Raw genomic sequence first — 19,189 nt, forward strand, 5'->3', positions numbered from 1 at the left:
TATGATATTATATTTCTATCTTAGCACATGACTGTTTTTATGGCAAACACGATTCTTATACGTTCTTTATATTTCCTCCTTCCTTGTATTTGTAAAACGCGTTACTTAATTTGAACAATGGGCATAATAATATCTATTTTCTTTTTGAAATGATATGTATTTTAAAATCGTTTTATTTTTATTTTGATTGAATTTATTTCCGATAGAATATTTGTCTGTATATTTGTCTGTCCAATTTTTACTTAGAAACTGCTTGTTTAATCAAGCTGGAATTTTTTTATGAATCGTAATTATGATGAAGTACAGCGACCTAAGTAATATGCAATCTATTTCTTACAAATGTTAATGATTAACAAAACTTCATAGCGATTGGTCACCAAAATACTATATGTAGTTTAGAGGATTTATCGGAAACTAGTAAGCAGACCTAGCTGATATTTTGTATGATTTTTTTGTTATGATAAGCGGAATGTACTATACTACCGTCCGGTTTAGTTAGGGTTTATAGTAAATAATAGGGGGCTATATTTGATTTAAAAAATGATCAGAGATTTAACCATATTTAAACATCAATTTGGAAAAAAAAACACTCATTCTAAGTAAACAGGTTATAATGTTGTTTCATTTTTAATTGCAAAATGTGTAGTTTTTCATATTCAAAATTAATAATATTGAACATTTTATTAAAATCGAAATTTTATCTTATTATATTTCTTTCAATCTAGCTTAGTTCATTATTTTTGTTACAACTAAAAATTATTTCACTGAGTATACGTGTTACTGTTTCGATAACATTTCAATCGATAAACGTGAAGATCAAACGAATGTACCTCAAGAATACTTCTCTTGGGTTATATACCGCTATAAGTGAATATATGTTTTTCCGTCAATCACGCTAAATATCAAAATATTGTTTTAGTTTGCTCCATTGTTTGGAGGCGAGATATCGAATCAAATTTATTCCATATTTGCGTCTAAAACAATGAACACCAAGTTGATTACTTAATCGCGTATTGGCGAGCGGATGAAAGGTGAATACCATCATCAAACGTCGAGGTTGATATTTTATTGATATTTTATTGATATTTTTATAAACAGGAAGTTTGGATATTTCAGGATCTCTCAAATTATATTTTCAAAAAATGAATAAAAAACTGCTAGCGTGGTTTCATACATATCTAGAAAAGTAGTTAGGTCAGGTACTGAGTGCGAGTGAGATTGTTTGAATCAAGAAAATGTTTGTTTATAAAGCAGATAATATATACGGGCATAATATATATATATATATATATATATATATTATATATATATATATAAATTCGCATTCCTGTCTGTTTGTTTGTTCACAATTTGATTAATATATACAAAGCATGTCTTACTTTAATCTTTCATTTATTTCTATATATAGTATTATAATTGAAAAAACTATACAATTAAGAGATCACCTTATTTGCATATAACATTAAGAAAAATCGATTTTACTAAATAGCGGTATCTTAGTGAATGCTTTTAGCGAGAGAATTATTTTAAGTATTCTATTTAAAATTGTTATTTAATAAATTTTAAACAACAATTATATTGATAATATATTTAATTTAATTTATTTTTGTATTACTATTTTTAACAGCTATCTTTTTTTAAAACTTTTTTAGAGTTATTTGCCCCAAGATGCTAGCCATAAAAAACAAACGTTCACCAAATATCATTTAGTAATTTTATAAGGTTTCTAGCTGGAAAAATAATTCCGTGTAGATAGAAAACTGTTTGGCTTTTATTGTTTTTTTTTTAAATATTAAAATAAAACACTTACGAAAAATAAAAACGGTTTGTTTGTTTCATTTCATTCTTTAAACGGAGCGTCGTTTAATACGCAAAAATGAAGATCTACTGCCCCCTCTAAATTCCATAATTTACACTTTCTTTTTCTTTTTTCGCATTAATTTCATCGATTAAAATCTTAATTTTCTGATTAGAAAGGTAACTTTATACGACGTAATCCAGCAGCGTTTAACCACTAAAAAAATTGCGATCTACTTTTTTTTAGCCTAATACATTTAAACAGCCTTTATAAATATTATGAGAGAAGAAATTTTGAAAACAAAAAAATAAAATAACATGTTACAGCGGGGGATCACTTTTGTATATAAATTTAACGTAATATGATCACCCACTTTTTGGCCACCAAGCCTTCAACGAGCTATGTCACTTCTAGCAGTTTTTTCAAGTTTTGCGATTGAGACAATGTGTGTGTGTTTTTTTCAGGTGGCGGCGGGAATTACATTGGAAACATTAAATAACGATGAATTTAATTATTTTTATGAGACCATTTTCTACTTTCACCTAACAATTTAATAAACAAAGTAAACCCCCAAAATATAACAAATTAATTTTATGGGGGGGATTACATTAGAAACATAAAACGACAAATAAAAAGCAAATCGGAAAGCGCTCCCCTAAAAAGCCAATCGAAAATGTCCTTTATTTACAAAAAAAGACAGTAGTAAAAGCGCCCTTACAAAAAAATAAAGGCAAATGTGTAGTTTATCAGCGTAAATTGTTTGACAGATAAAACTGATAAAACTATTTATGATAAAACTATTTATTTTTATATAAAACATTATGAGACCCAAAGGCTGAAATAAAACAAAAAAATCATTTTTGTGTTTTTTATCATTTTTTATTAGACTTAATGTACACGCCTTACACGTTTAAAATTTGGCCTTTTTAGGGTTGACAGATTGGCTTTTTAAGGCCAAATTTTGGCCTTTTTACGCTCTTTTATTACAAAAAAATATGGCAGCCAAAAACATAGTTTATGAAAGAGCTAAAAAAGGCCAATCTGCCAAACCTTAGAAAGGCCAAATTTTAAAAGCAATATAGCGGCCTCGAATGATAAATATAAATGATAAAAAAAAATAATAAAAATGAATTTTTTCTGGTTTTATTTCAACCTTTGGGTCTAACAATGTGTTTTATATAAAAAATAAATAGTTTTTATATTTTAGTCTGTCAAAGAATTTACGCCGCTAAACGACACATTTACCAAAATAAAAAATAAACGCACGAATTAATGTTTATAAACGTTATTTTTATAGGTTCACAAACTCGTGAGTTTTCTAAGGACAGTGTTCCCTTCTGATAACATATCTGGTGCAGAGGATATCAGATACTTCTTTTCGGGTGCGATTACATGTACATGTTTTTATCCGTTCTTTTATTTTTGAAATTGTTGGGGAGGGGGGATCCAGGTTACCCATCATGAAAATGATTAGTATAGCAGGCGTATTTACAACAGAACTTCATATCAACCCAGGCAACGCCGGGTACCCATGCTAGTATATATATATATATATATATATATATATATATATATATATATATAGCGATGTTTCAGTCCTTTTATATTATATATATTGAAGTGGCTTTTTCCTCGCAAAATCCTCTTTGCATATTGCTTTTCGAATGATATTTTATTACAAACGAAGTTTAGTTTAAGGAAGCAGGTGATAGAGAGGATATTATGTATGCGTGTTTTTGTGTTAGCGAGGCTGACTTTGGCGGAAGCAGGATAGCCATTTGTTAAAACAGTCTGGTGGTCGTCATCAGTCTGTGATATTTTGTCAGAAGAAATTATGCACCTGTTTTCTATACGATTGATTTATGTGAAGCATATTCTCATTTTTCGTTAAGACAAAACAAATATGAACTCTGTAAACGATTTTCAGCCGGACAGTTGTCTATAGAATTCAGTGTGTATGAGTTCATCCTCAATGATACTGAGATTTATCTCGAGTACTAAAATTTAGTTAGATGTGTTAGACTGTAAGGAGGTAAGATTCGTTAAAGGTTTTGAATATCGTTTAAATACTCACGGATCGCCTGAAACATTAGTATATAGGCAGATGATGAAAGGTAAAGCCGGTTTAATAAAGATCTGAAACAAACCTATCTGGTTAGACTCCCATTTATCCCGGGTTAGATTATTTGATCTAAGAGAATATCAGTTACTTAAGTTATATATATATATATATATATATATATATATATATATATATATATATATATATATATACACACTCTGACTGGCTTAAGGGCATTTAAAAAGAATAAATGTTTAAATCTCAACTATATTTCTCTCGGTTGACGTTAGCTGAGTAAAATTATATATATATATATATATATATATATATATATATATATATATATAGCAATAACGGTTTTATCATTAAGTGAGGAACCCCTCACTAGATTTTAGCCACCTAACTCTGTCCCGAGCTATCCGCTGCCATGAAGGACCGATGTGTTGTATCAGGTCGTCCCCTCCATCTCGTTCTTGGTCCTCCCTTTAGCCTCTTATGTTCACAAGGTGTTCTAATGGATTATCTGTATTCATGTTATCTGGCTACCTGCCCGCCCATCTGTGTTTGGATGTTTTAATGGCAGTATTGATGTCAATAACTCTTGTTTATTGGCTGTTCCAGGTGTTTGTCCTTCTTTTCTAGAGGGATGCGTAACATTATCCTCTCCATCTTCCTTTGTGCTACTGCCAAGAGTTCACTTTAGCGAGTTGTCAGGGCCTGTGTTTTACTATCGTAGATCATGACATGTAGTACATATTCTTTGAAGACATTCCCTTTGGTTGACATATTTGCTTTTTGACTTTCCATGATATTCTTCACTTTCGCAAAAGCTGCCCATCCCAATGCTATCCTTGTCTTTATCTCAGGGAGGAGATCTTCATCTTCTGTCATTTTCTTTTCCAAGTAGATGTGGCTTTCAACTTCCACAATGGTCTTTCCATCAACAATTATCGGCGACTTGGCAGTGTACTGATTTTACATCACCTTGGGCTTTCTAAAATGCATGTTGAGACCAGAAGGTTTGCTCTTAGTGAATGTCGTTTAGAATGTCATATAGTTCCAGAGGAAAGTGTTCTATTTGTACTATATCATCAGCGAAGATGTGATAGGTGTTGACTCACCTACCGTTCCACTTAAATCTACTGATTATCATATATATATATATATATATATATATATATATATATATATATATATATATATATATATATATATTGTTCTCGCCAAAATTCATGGTACTTACCTGTTGGATTGGAAGTTTTTAATTCGACCGTGTTTGGATTTTACCATTCTTGGATTTTTTACCCTTCACCGGACTATCCATTCATGTGAAATCTTTTTATCATTTTTTCTTCTACCTCCTATTCCCCTTACCTCACCCTTTTTAACCAAGTAAGATCTGTGACTTACTTGGGGTTTCATTAAATACTTTTATATGCGATCCCGCATTTTGCTAATTCCTGCCCTCTGATGAGAAGGAGAGTATTTCTTCGAAACTCCGCGGATTAAGGACTATCCACTTATCTTGTGCTTCCTTTTTAAAATTAAATGTTTTTAACTCTTTTTCAAAATGTTTTTAACATGTTTTATTAATCATTTGTTCATATATATATATATATATATATATATATATATATATATATATATGATGTATATATTACTATACAAAAATGCGAGCATGAAAAGAATATGGTTCAGCGTAAACGTGGAGAAGTAAAGGACTAGTTGTAATAACTGAAAAAAAGGGCAATATATTCTAGAATGAAATTAAATAAATTTATAACTTAAAATGTTGCAGCTTCGAGAATATTTTTTTAAAATTCAATTTATAACATTATGTAATCCATTCTTAATGCTGTAATATTTTAAGTCATAAATTTATTATATTTTTTACTAGAATATCCTGTCCTTTTCTTTTCCAGTTTTAAAATAACTCTTTTACGTGTCCATGTTTAAGTTAAACGATATTACTTTTCTTGCTCGCATTTTCCTATTGTAATTTATGATTTTTCAAGGCGTTCAATAAATTCACTTACTCTTTGTTTAATTTCCATCTTATTCTTCCCCCACTCATAAACACGCATGTAATAACAATGTACGGCACCTGTCTGCTTTCAATAAATTCCCCCAAAGTATTTCCCTTTTATGTTTTAATCCTCCCTGGTAAACTTGGCACTTTTCTTTTCGAGACAGCAATGAATTAGTAGAAACAGTAGTCGCTGAAGCTATGGAAACGAATCATAAAAAGCATCTCTCATCTCCTTACATATTGCTTTTACGATTTTGAACACCAGAAAACTGATCACAACTTTTGTTTTAATGAACGAAAATTGATTTTTTTTAACAATATAGTGGGGGAGGTGATCTATAAACTTATATATATATATATATATATATATATATATAAGGCAATAGCATCTGCTTGCGCATTATATCTGTAATTTAATTATTTATATAAAATTAAATTACTATTTGTGGCGATATTTCATTTTGATTTAATAAAAACGATTAAACATCTATATTCCCATCATTCCTTATTAGTTTTGACTGTTTATACATATGGATAGATAGATAGAGAGAGAGAGAGAGAGAAAGAGAGAGAGAGAGAAAAAGAGAGCAAGAGAAAACGAAGGAAGAAGTATAATCGGATAAGTTAAACAACATACATTCAAGGTAGGTAGAGATACAAACATAAACTTATTAAAAGAGGAATCATTTGAAAATTTAATTTAAAATTAAAAAAACTAAGATCAGCAGATTAAGAAAACCGACGCACTATCATAAATTTTATCCGCAATATAAAATTCCAAGTACGTGTCTGATTAGCTTCATTAGTTAGGCATACTAAATAATATTTATGAACAAAGGAAAACTTAACGTTAGTTTAAAAAAGGTAAAATAATCATGTATGCAGAGTTAATTTTATTAGCAAGTTCTAAGATGCTAAATAAATGACAACAGAAAATATAGAAAGAAATTTACAGTGACTTTCATATCTTTCAAGGACGAACCAGATTTTAACATCAATCGACTAATTGTTATGAACAAAATAAAAGAAGACAAAAAATCGTTTCTATGAGAAAGATATCGAGAGTAACGGTAGAGATCATTCCTTACTAGATTTCGAAGCCTTTTCTGAATCCACAGATTGGAATGATAAAATTGTCGCCATAGACGACATGTTTCTATTTCCTTTGGAGTAAATCCGTTTTTTTTTGTTTTTTTTTTTTCAGACAATCTACCTGTTGGCCAGTATCGTAAAAATCCCAAGGGCGATAGGAGCCTTCTATCATGTCTAAAAGCGATACAATGTTAAAAAGCGAGATAGGAGATGTACAACTCATTTTCGCTACCGATCCAATTTATGACAACAGGACCATGACCAGCACCATAAAAAATGCAAATCCGGACGGTTCACTGTTTGAGGGCGAATTTTCTTGCCACGACTTTGGTCTTTGGCGTGGTTTTAAGTGAGGGACACATTATGCCACTTCACATCTTCGAAATCGGTTTGAAAATCAACACCAAAGTGCACATAAATTGCTGAAGAGTGCGGTGATCCCTGGTGAACAATCAGATGGCCGTTGACAGACCCTGTGTGTGGCAGTAAGACTCGGCACCGGCCCACAAGTCAAAAGAGGGCGAGGCTTTGCTTCTAAAAGAGTGCTATAACTTTTTGTCTTTCTCTCATTGGACTCCTCCTCTCCTGAACCAAACAAGCTGGACTAATTCATATTTGTAATACGTCGAGAATTTCACAAACATGACCTGCCACAACCCCAAAGCCACATTGATCGCCTCCATCCGCTGAGTATTCGCCGAACTACCGCCGGCGCTTTTGAAAAAGGAATGCTTTAAGTTCCGGACCCGTTTGAGGCTGTGATTGCAGCTGAAGGCGGCTACATTGAATAGTTATCAGCTCTACTACATAATTAAGTTATCCAATTGATTTTTTTCGATCAAAGTTTGCAAATAAAGATATAGTGTTTTTATTTTAAGGGCAACAACTTTATCACCCCACTCTTATTAAGACAACAACGAATGATCTGAGCGACAACTTCCCAAATGCCTCAAACGTATTCCACGTCGGGACGGATATGCACCTTACATAGGTAAAGACTTGCTACCGAATTTGAGTGTTTTTACAAACAGTAGACTTTCCTAACCGTATTTGGTAATAACCCTTACAGCATATTAAATATAAGGCATTCCTTATAAATCTGAAATGAAAATCACTCCTAGTAGAATTTCAAAATAAGGCAGTTGCCCAAGAAAAGAGTCAGGCATTACGACTGAGTAATGTTGCTGGAAGTTTATAAATTTTGTTGACGAACTTTTAAAAGTAATATGTAAATATTCTCCATTATACCACGTGCTTCAGATCGAAGGAAAGGATCATCTAAAGTTTATTTACTATTCGACCTGAGGTCATAGACAGTTCTATTTACCTGCTCTTTGTTAACCTCCTTACATTGAATTAATATTAGAAAGAGGCTTGCTTTTGCGACATGGATGCTTATCATTATTCGGCTATGTTCTCATCATTAAAATGGAAAGAGTTAATGCTGAGATATACACGAGTTTGCCAAGCTGAGATCTTTGCGTAAGAATAAATATTATTGAATCTTTTCTTGCAATGCTTATGCAGCCAGGTTTATTTAGAATCTAATTAAAGGCAACCTCTCTCACACAGAAGAGATGTTGCCAGCATGTCTTTTTTTATTGTTATTTCCATGGCAAGTGCTCGTCTTAACTCCAATCTCCTGCCCACCCCGCCATTCATTCATGAAAAACACCCGTCTAGCTGAAATCACTGTCAATAACTTTCCTCACTCTTTATCTGTGCCTAACTCAAAACGTAGATTCCATGAACAAAGCTTCTTTCTTAGAAGTGCACGCCTGTGGAACGTTTTTCCGTTTGCCCGTTTACCACCTGACTCCAAATTGGATGTCTTCAAGTTCAACATAAAAAAAAATTCCTGATAAACCGCCCCCTTAAATCTCAATTAGTAACAATTACTACGATCTTATCCCATTGATTACTGTACACACAATAACCCTTATCCCCAAAGGGCCTCCGGGCCTTGATAAGTGGTGACTACTATGTAAAACAAAAAAATTAAAGATTTGAGAATATACTATCAAGTATTTGTGCAGTTTACGGCAAAATTCACGCAACTTCATGTCAGCGTCTTCCAACAGATTACAAAAGAAATGGCAAAATGCCAATCAGCTGTCAGTTGGTGAAAAGTTTCCATGAAAGTCTGAAAGTCATTAAATAATTTAAAAAAAAAATACAAATTAAGAAAAGCTTTATTACTAGAAACTAACTAAGATCTGGCTGCGAACTCTCAAAACCTTTCTTATTTTATGTTACTTTTTATTTATGTAATACCATTTGGGAAATTGTAAAAACAAGATTTCACAAATGGTAATCTAGATAAAGTAATGCTACGTTATGTTTCAATGGACGAAATGCCAACCAGCATCTCGGAAGTAACTTTTGATAAATTGTTAACGAAACGGTCTGGCAATATGAGTATGTTACAGTAGAATACATTTCATTTCACAGAAACACGTTCACTGAAAGATGTTTGCAACTTTTACGAGGTCTCTTTCATAAGTATCCGATACATTTCCAGAAATAATGCTGACTATGAAGGTCACAGGAGAAACGTCTGACTCATTGTAAATGAACGATGCTCAACAGCAACATATGTGAATTTTAAAAGCTTGAGCTTGTTAGAACTAGCAGCGCACTGAATGTTATATTCACGCATCAACTTTTGATCGGATACAGCAATACTATCTAACAGTTTCTTTAAATTAATCAAAAATATTCAGTGGAAAAAAAACAAACGCAACGTTTTTTGGGTTTTTTTTTTTTTTGTACATCATATTTTCTTTAATTTTAGAGAAAACCCACAAGCTATTCGAATAATTTTCAACAATCTACAGTGTTGATGGAAATCTGTTTGTTTAAACATTTTTATCAATAGCCGACAGACGAATAAGAGGCGTTTATGAACTACTGAACACAACGCCCGACAAAACACACAAGCTCACAAAACGGATGTCGACACAAGTTCATTGATTAAAACATTTTCTCACTGCATGCATTTTTTAAACATAGACATATAAACATAAGACCATAACATATCCTCCCATTATCAAAACAAGGATTAACTAATACACAGACCTACACACACATATTAATTCCTATTTATTTACACAGATATAGATGAACACACGTACACGGCATAATCATTTGGCACACTGGTTCGCGTTCGATCATTCAAGGTAAGCAGCGCTGAGCTTGATAAGAGCTTAAATGAGTGACCGTATAGTATAAATGTGCAGTACGTGCCCTGAAGCTTGGAGAGGGATGGGGGCTTCCGGACTATTCTTTCTCAAGACATACTGTACTAAAAATACTGTCGCGCTCCTAGTACTTTGCAGGTATATGTGTTAGAAAATAGGCCGGACATAAGAAAGAAATATGGTAAATTATATTGTAGACACGTTTTACCGGCAATGAGGGTCAGCTGATTGGATCTGCGTGTGAGTCACGTGATCAGGTTAGCTGGAGTCAGTGATTTTGAAGTTTGGACGTAGAGAAGAACGGACGGCTTAACAGGTCGTCCCCTCCCCTTCACGGGGGACGGGGCGCTGACGTGTGTGAAAATAAGACCTTGAAGAACCACACACGCAAAGACATTCACTCTCCATTCTTCCGCGATCAACACCTGGAAGGTGAACGAAATCTATAAAAAACCAATCATCGTCTTGAAGTGAATGAATATTCGTCCAAAACAGGTTTCCAGTTTCCCCTCGAAGAACAAGATGAATTCCAGGTTGACAAGATCAACGACGCATGAAGTTCAAGTATGTCCAAAATACATATACCACACACGCAAACCCACAGCTGCATATGAACAATTAGATATAAATATATCACAAATAAACAGCAACATTTAGACAATCATACAACGATGACCTTTACGATAACAATACAACATATAGGACTGCCTATGCCCATGTCAAGATGAATATATTGCTTGCCAAAACGGACATTTATACTAAGTTTCTTCTTACTCGAAAATAAACTATTTCCTTTAAAAAACGCTTTTTTATAGATTTGAATGATCATGCCTAACAACTGTATCTTTCATTGCAATAATGCAGTAAAATTAAACTAATTCTTTGTTATTCTCATATATATATATATATATATATATATATATATATATGATGAGTGCAACGTCCTGTCAGACGAATACCACTCCCTCAAACACTTAAAGTTCATGAGCCCAAATGTCTGAGGAGGTATCTATTCAAAGATGATGTTACAGAGTCTTAGCTTTGTACGACAGCTAAGTCTCTTTAACCCGGTTCAAAATGTTGAGATCCAGAAACAAGCAAGAGCAAGATAGCCAGCATCTATTTAACTGCAGACGAGTTTAATGCGGGTACTGGTCTCTCTCAGAGATTTGCTTCTCCTAGAAATGTTGCCATCGTCACGGCTTACGGGAGCCCTTTCCACCCCAATATATATACAGAGAGAGAGAGAGAGAGAGAGAGAGAGAGAGAGAAGGAGAAAGAGAATAACTGACAAAAAATTATATTACAAAATTCGTAATGTTGATCATCTTATAATTTATTTCTTTAATTTAGTTCACTTATACAATTTTTGTCATTATCTGTTTCGTACCGCAAAATCAATTACTTAATTATTATATCAATCTTGGAATTTATTATGCCCGTAACTCATCAGAAGAAACAGCAACAATCAAAACGTCAAAAGGAATTGAAGTGTGATTTGACATGATTAAAATTCGAAAATTGGAAGAGAAACTGCTAATAACTTTATATTTTTCCATTACACCATATTGAATGATGACGAGTAAAGGGCATAATAGATTCACTGATTGATATAATGATTAAGTGATTAATTTTGCGCTACAAAACAGATATTGTCAAGAATTGTATGTCAACAGAATTAAAGGAATAATTTATAAGATGGTCAACATCATGAATTTCGGAATATAACTTTTTGTCATTTATTTTCTATATTGCTCTGTAATTACATTGAGCTTCTTAAATAAGGATTGATATATATTATAAGAAAATATATTTCTGCATAAAGATATACATATATATATATATGTGTGTGTGTGTGCGCACGCGTGTGCGTGTGTCTGTGCATCCATATATAAATTTCAAGCGTTTGTATTCCAAATTTAAAGATGCTGATCATTTAACCGTATATTTCTTAATGTGCGTTTAAATACACAATACTTGACAGCAGCATATTCGTTTCGCAGATTCATTCATGTAATAATTATGTACATATTTGAATGTATTTCGCCATTAACCCATCAGAAGAAAAATTATTAAACAACTTTAAAGAAGATAATGGAATATGGGCATGATTCCCAAATCGGAAAATTGGAAAAGAAGTTGCAATTATTTTTCAATTTGTTGCGCCATCTTTGGATTTTCTGTAAAAAACATCATCATTAAATTCCCGTATAAATAACCTTTATTCATATTGGCATACATTAACATAAAAATATTTTATTTAATATTTAATTAACGTGCTATTCATAACTAATTTAGATAATATTAACAACGGTCAAATTCATGATATATGTATTTATGTATATGTTTATACCAAATTAATTATAAAATCTGTTTATTTGTATACGATAATAACACACGCATTCGTAGGGAGATATCAATCATACGAGTTATTATGGGTGCCACATCGTTTTGGAAGGAGAAGACCCTGGAGTTTCTACCTTACTAATATTCTTGATGAACCGAATGCAAAATAGATCCGGTCAATTGAACTTAAGGTAACAAATTGTATTTATTTGCTTCCCCACTGAGCAAATTAGGCACAAGGCCGATTTTTAATGTGGAGAGAGGGGAAGGAGGAGGAAAAGGGGACCATCTCCCGATGGGTGGGAAATGGAAGCTGGATAGTGACAATTGGTATGAAGGGTAACCCCTACATTGACCAAGGTCTGATATGTGGGGTTGGTATTTATTTGCTCCCCTACCGAGAATATTAGGCACAAGGCCGACTTTTAATGTGAGGAGTTAAGGGGAAATAGGGACCAGCTCCCCGGGGAGTAGGGGAGCGGGATAGGTACAATTACTATGAAGGGTTACCCGTACATAAACCAAGGTCTTATATGTGGGGTTTCCCCACATATGGTCTTTGCTTGCAGTATCTGCCGGAACAGATACTAAACTTTTATCTTGTCGCCCTCGCCGCGGCTAGGGAACAAGAAGGATAATCAAAAGAACCCTCAGCTGGTTTCACTTAAAGCCGGATCAATGTTGGCAGCTGATTTGGATGCCCCGTACCCAGCGTTAACATCTCCAAAGAAAGGAATCTTTAAAATAACACACACACACACACACACACACATATATATATATATATATATATATATATATATATATATATAGAGAGAGAGAGAGAGAGAGAGAGAGAGAGAGAGAGAGGGAGGGAGTGAAATATGTATATTGTGTGCGTGTGTGTATTATTTTTTTATAAATAAATATTTATTTTTTTTACTTCCAAGCACTTTTTTCATGCTTACGAATCCAGCAATGTAGGTAGTTATATTTTAATTAATGTTGTTCAAAGATTCAATCCAAGTTATATTTTAATTAATGTTGTTACAAAGATTCAATCCAAGTTGCAAAATCAACTTTTGACTCTAGCGCCAGTTACATAACCACTCGTCAAAAAATATTATAACGGGAAATGAAAGAGATTTAAGCTCTACACATTACTAGCGGGGGTAGCTGGTGTTACACGCGTGTTTAGAGGTGAGATAACCCAAAATAAAAGAATAAGTGAAGCAAGAATCCTGTTTAAATATTATAAAAACAAAAAACAATAAACAGACGTGTTGCAAACGGACGATGTTAAAATTTTTTACAAGCCGAAAAACAAAAAATAAAAAAGAAACGCCAACGTGATGGGTGGGGGGACGAATATGATGTAAAACAAACGATGTTAAACTTCTTTAAAAAATCTGGCAAATGAAAAGAAAAAGTGCCGCGAACGCTAAAAATGGAATAAATAATCTTGTTACAGTTGCCAGGGGGGAGAGATTGAAACTAAAAGTAATAACCCTGTTTTAATATTAAACATACAAAAAAAAATAGGGGGAGTAGGCTCGAACCGGAAGCCTTGAGGTCAATAGTCTGATGACATGGCATGACGCCACAAGGACAGGAAGTTGGAAAGAGTCGAAAATAAACGTTTAAAAACCCAGCAGCAATAGCAGAGAAAACGAATTCACAGCGCGATTTTTGTGAGATAAAACTCGCTGAAATTAAAGATGTTTACAACGTTGTTTCGTAAGTGTTAGATATTATCATCGCGGTAGCATATAAAAAGGTATAATAATGAACGAGCAAGCCGAGAAGCAGCAGGGAAAAAAGCCTTTGCCGGACATGCACAAAAACTGCACACACGCATACACAAATACACACACTTTTTGGGTTTTATGTATAGATGTTGATACAAGCGAAAAAATAGAGTGTGCGAATAAGATAGTGTTTGTCACCCGACTCAGGATCACTGTGCTACTCTAAAATTAACAACTTATCATAATTCTGTTAAAAAGGCTATATCTTGTTGGAAGTGGTCGTATATTTTTATTTATAAATAAGTATTAATTATCTATGCCTACAGACACTAGTGTTTAATGCTTACGCAACCAGCATTTAACTGTTTAAGATTGCTAAAAGTTATAAGTACTGGCGGTCAAAAGATTCGAACCAAGTTAGAAACCTAACTCCTACTCAGTTGCCTGGTATTCAACCCCTCGGCCACTTAGAATTATCGGAAACGAAAGAAAATATATAGCAATTAAAATGAAATCTTAAGCTGCTGTTATTGGTACGACCTAAATCTAAAAACGAATATATTTGATTTGCTTGCCTAATCTGGATTCCATCGCCGTTACTTTTCTTGGCAAATACCTATAGAGCCAGTGACAGAGATAATAGGCAAAATGCAATCAACATGACTCTCGACGGTTTTTACGCATCGTTAGACGCCATGTTGCTTCCCGAGATGTACGACGGCTTCGAAGATTCGAAACGAGGCTAATCCTTTGATCATGTAATCCTTTGCCGATAATCTTTATCTATGCAATTCGAATTGTCGATTTGATAAAAGCGCTCATCGTTAGACACTGTTCTCGTCGGAGTTGATCACAATCTCGTTCTAAGAGACAATATCACAAATCCGATTGAATTCGATTCTTACATCAATTCGGTTAACAGGATTTCTTCCCCAGAATCGATCATTTGAACAGATAAAGCTAGACAACGCATGAGATACCTGTCTCTGCAAACTTGGGATGAAATCACATTTTCAACTGTTAAGCCGGGACTGACGTGCCCGATCGTAACTTTCGTAAATAGGAGGCCTAATCACTGTGAGATGACGTCATGCACGATGTACAAGCAAGCAAGATCTCCAAGGCAGGTTTTCAATAATAAATTAGAGTATTTATACAAAAAAGCATTTAATAACATAAAACGTGTTTGAACAAATAGAAAATTACACTATTTATACTAAAACTGAACTTATTCCGATTTATTTACGAAGGAAAGAGTTGTGTATAATTTCCACGTTAAAGCAAAATCAACATTTTTGTGTTTAGTGGATTTTAAACACTAAATGAAAAATTAATAATTTTAAACACTAAATGAATATTAATAATTTTAAACACTAAATGAAAAATTAATAATTTTAAACACTAAATGAATATTAATAATTTTAAACACTAAATGAAAAATTAATAATTTTAAACACTAAATGAAAAATTAATAATTTTGAACACTAAATGAAGAATTAATCATTTTAACACTAAATGAAAAATTAATCATTTTAAACGCTAAATGAAAATTCAATAATTTTAAACACTAAACGAAAAAATAATAATTTTAAATAAAAACGAACGTGGAATATTTTAAAAATTAAAAGGGGACGATAAATAATTTGAAACAAATTAGATTATCAATATTTTTTAAAATTAATTCGAACGATAAATAGATTTCTGAAACGAAAATAAGTGATTAAGTTTTTTAATGAAAATAAACCATGCATATTATTCATGAAAACGAACGATAAATAATTTTAAATAAAAATTAACGATGAAACTAATTTAAATGGAAAAGAGGGAAAGATTTTATTCGATGAAAATGAACGATAAATAAATTAAAACGAGAAATGATATCACGAGATATCTGTTCGTTCAAACGAGAGATGATATCACGGTTTCAGTGGCTAAGCCGCTATTGCATTTCCATTAAGATGTTAGTAAATTTTCCCCACAAGACAAGAGTTTTAAAACACGTACAAACAATGAGCAGGTGTTCTAAGGCAAAATAAACGCAAAGGTTGATTTTAATGCAGGGGGGCGGAGGTTAAGGACGAATGATATGTAATATAACGGGCTACACAGAGACGACAGCAGCCCAATTACTTGGGGAGTTCACGTTTATAATTGAATGGATACAGTAAGTAATGGGCAATCAACAATTCCTAACCACTAACCAACAATCACGAGGTTGTTTGCTCAGCAACCGAGAAGGCTAACATGTTTGCCAGTCGGATTGCCTCAAACTCCGCACTGGACCCTCTCAACCACCCCCTACCTGACTTTCCTATGCGGACAGACGCCAGGCTAGATGATCTGAAAATCACCCCTGCTCAGATGCATGTGTTATATTAAGGTCTTATTGATAGTGAGAGTCTTAGAGAGAGATGTTGTTGTAAGAGAGATGTTCGTGTTATGAGTTTTTCATATATATAAAATGGTCATACTTAGAAGTGTAATAGAAGCTCTTAGAGTGAGGAAACAGTGTTCAGCCAGTCTTAGTGTTCACATTGTAGATATGAGATGTCGAGACGTGTATGTAAATACATTTTAAAACACATGATATATATAAGACATATATAATAATTTTCACTTTACCTTTTGGTAGAATTACAACACAAAGACGACGTTTATACAAACACATGATGGGTTTATTTCTTCTCCCGACTGGTCGTGGTTTTCTGAGTCAATAATTCAAAGCTTCACATTCTAAGTTTCAAAAGTGACCGTCTCGCTTCTAGACGTGGAATCCCAACTGCAGACTATCGTCTGTCGTCTTCAAACTCCCTCTGGCTCTCCCTCAGTTTCTCCTTGCTTAACTCTAAAGTTTCTAACTATATCGAGAACTTCCCATTTTCCATGACGTCATACACATGTTAAAACATGTGTCCTCTTTCACGTGTTCTGGACATGCGTGTCCAAAACTTTTCCCTTTGTTTACAAAAGGAATTTTAACCTATATTCCCAGTAACCTATATTTCCAATATGTTAAAAACATGTTTATTAAGTTATCTTGTAGTTGCATTCTTTCAATTGAATTTTCATAACAGAATTGACAATGCACATTCTTTTCTGAAATCTATTTTATCTCTAAGCTTAACAATGGTTTATTTTACATTCCATTTGCTAATTCCCTATCGTAATTTATTTCTAAACTTAAATTACGAGATTCGACTTTCGTCTATGCTATTTCATTTTCATTTTAACTAAATCTCTCTTTTTTTATACTTACATGAAAAGGGGACAGCCCTTATCATGTAACACATACTATCATAAAAACAAACCTTGACAATTCAAAAGCATGTGGACCCGATCGCATCCCAGCCGTGCAATTAAAACGTGCTCAGCCGAAGAAGCTCTAATTCTCTCCAAACTCTACTACAAATGCCTTAATGAATCTTTCTCTCCAGGCTGTTTAAAACCTGCTTCTGTGGTACCAGTATTCAAGAATTCTGGCGAAAGAACGGGCCCATTAAATTATCGGCCCATTGGCCTCCTCCCACTTTTTGCCAAAATATTTGAGACCTTAATTAACCATGCTCTAGTGCATCACCTTACAGATGCTAAACTTCTGACTATATGGATTTAGACAAGCCCGTTCCACAGCAGACATCCTAGCTGTAATCTCTGAACGTATATACCACTCACTGGACAAAGCAGGGGTGGGCAGAACAACAGTTCTAGATATATCTTAGGCTTTTGACAGGGTATCACATGAGGATCTCCTCAGAAAAATTAAAGCATACGGTGTCACTAGTAGAACACTAAACATAATTAAATCCTTCTTAGATAAGAGAAAAATCCAGGTTGTCCTCGACAGTCGTACAAAACAATATGATATAAACGCGGGAGTACCCAAAGGGTCTATCCTTGGACCTCTGTTGTTCCTAATATTGATAAATGACCTTCCCGACAAAATTGCCTCTGATATGGGTATATATGCTGATGACTCCATACTCTATAGCAGGCACGACATGAAAACAAATGAACACATAACTAAAGAAATGGCAAAAACACTAGAGGATGACCTCCAATCTGTAGTGAAATGGGGACAAAAATGGATGGTTATGTTCAATGCCGCCAAGACAAAGCTAGTTTCTTTCAATAATTACAAGAAACCTTCTCTACCACCAATAGCAATGGCCAACGACTCTTTATCTGAGAGTACATCTTTCAAGCTCTTTGGCCTAACGTTCATAGGAAACATGAGTTGGTTCAATTACATTGAAAGCATTGCCAGGGCCGCTTCAAAGAAGGTAGGCTCTCTCTCTACCGTGCTAGAAAATTACTAACACTCGAAAGTATCCTGTACCTCTATAAAGCAACCATTCGCCCGTGTATGGAGAATTGCTGTCATATTTGGGTTGGTACATCTGCTACTAGTCTCCCGCTCCTTTGCAAGGTTCAAAAGAGGGTCGCCAATTAGATAGGCCTTGAACTGGCATCTAAGCTTTAGCCTCTGTCCCATTGACGAAATGTTGCATACCTCTATCTGTTCTACAAGTATTTTAATGGAAAATGCTCTGACGAAGTGCAAGCACTTGTGCACCCACGACGTAAACACCCTCGATAAACCCGACAGGCAGCTAAATCTCACCCCCACACAGTAGAGATCCCTAGATGTAAAAGATCTTTCTACTCCAGTAGTTTCTTCCCGAGAACCGCTAGACTTTGAAATTCCATTCCAGGTTCCTGCTTCCCCAACTGTACTTACTAGTAGAAGTTCAAGTGTAACGTGAACAGACATCTTACTGCCCAAATCCCCACATAGTACCCCAGGAGATGTTAGCCCTGATAGTAGCCCCCTACACAAAAGTGGCATAGTGCCTTGTTTGGGGTGAAAATGTAATATATATGTCTGTGTGTGTGTGTGAATGTGTGTGAATGTGTGTGTGTGTGTGTGTCTGTGTG

This window comes from Euprymna scolopes, chromosome 33 (assembly GCF_053919585.1).
Source record: "Euprymna scolopes isolate OS-2025 chromosome 33, ASM5391958v1, whole genome shotgun sequence".
Taxonomy (NCBI): domain Eukaryota; kingdom Metazoa; phylum Mollusca; class Cephalopoda; order Sepiida; family Sepiolidae; genus Euprymna; species Euprymna scolopes.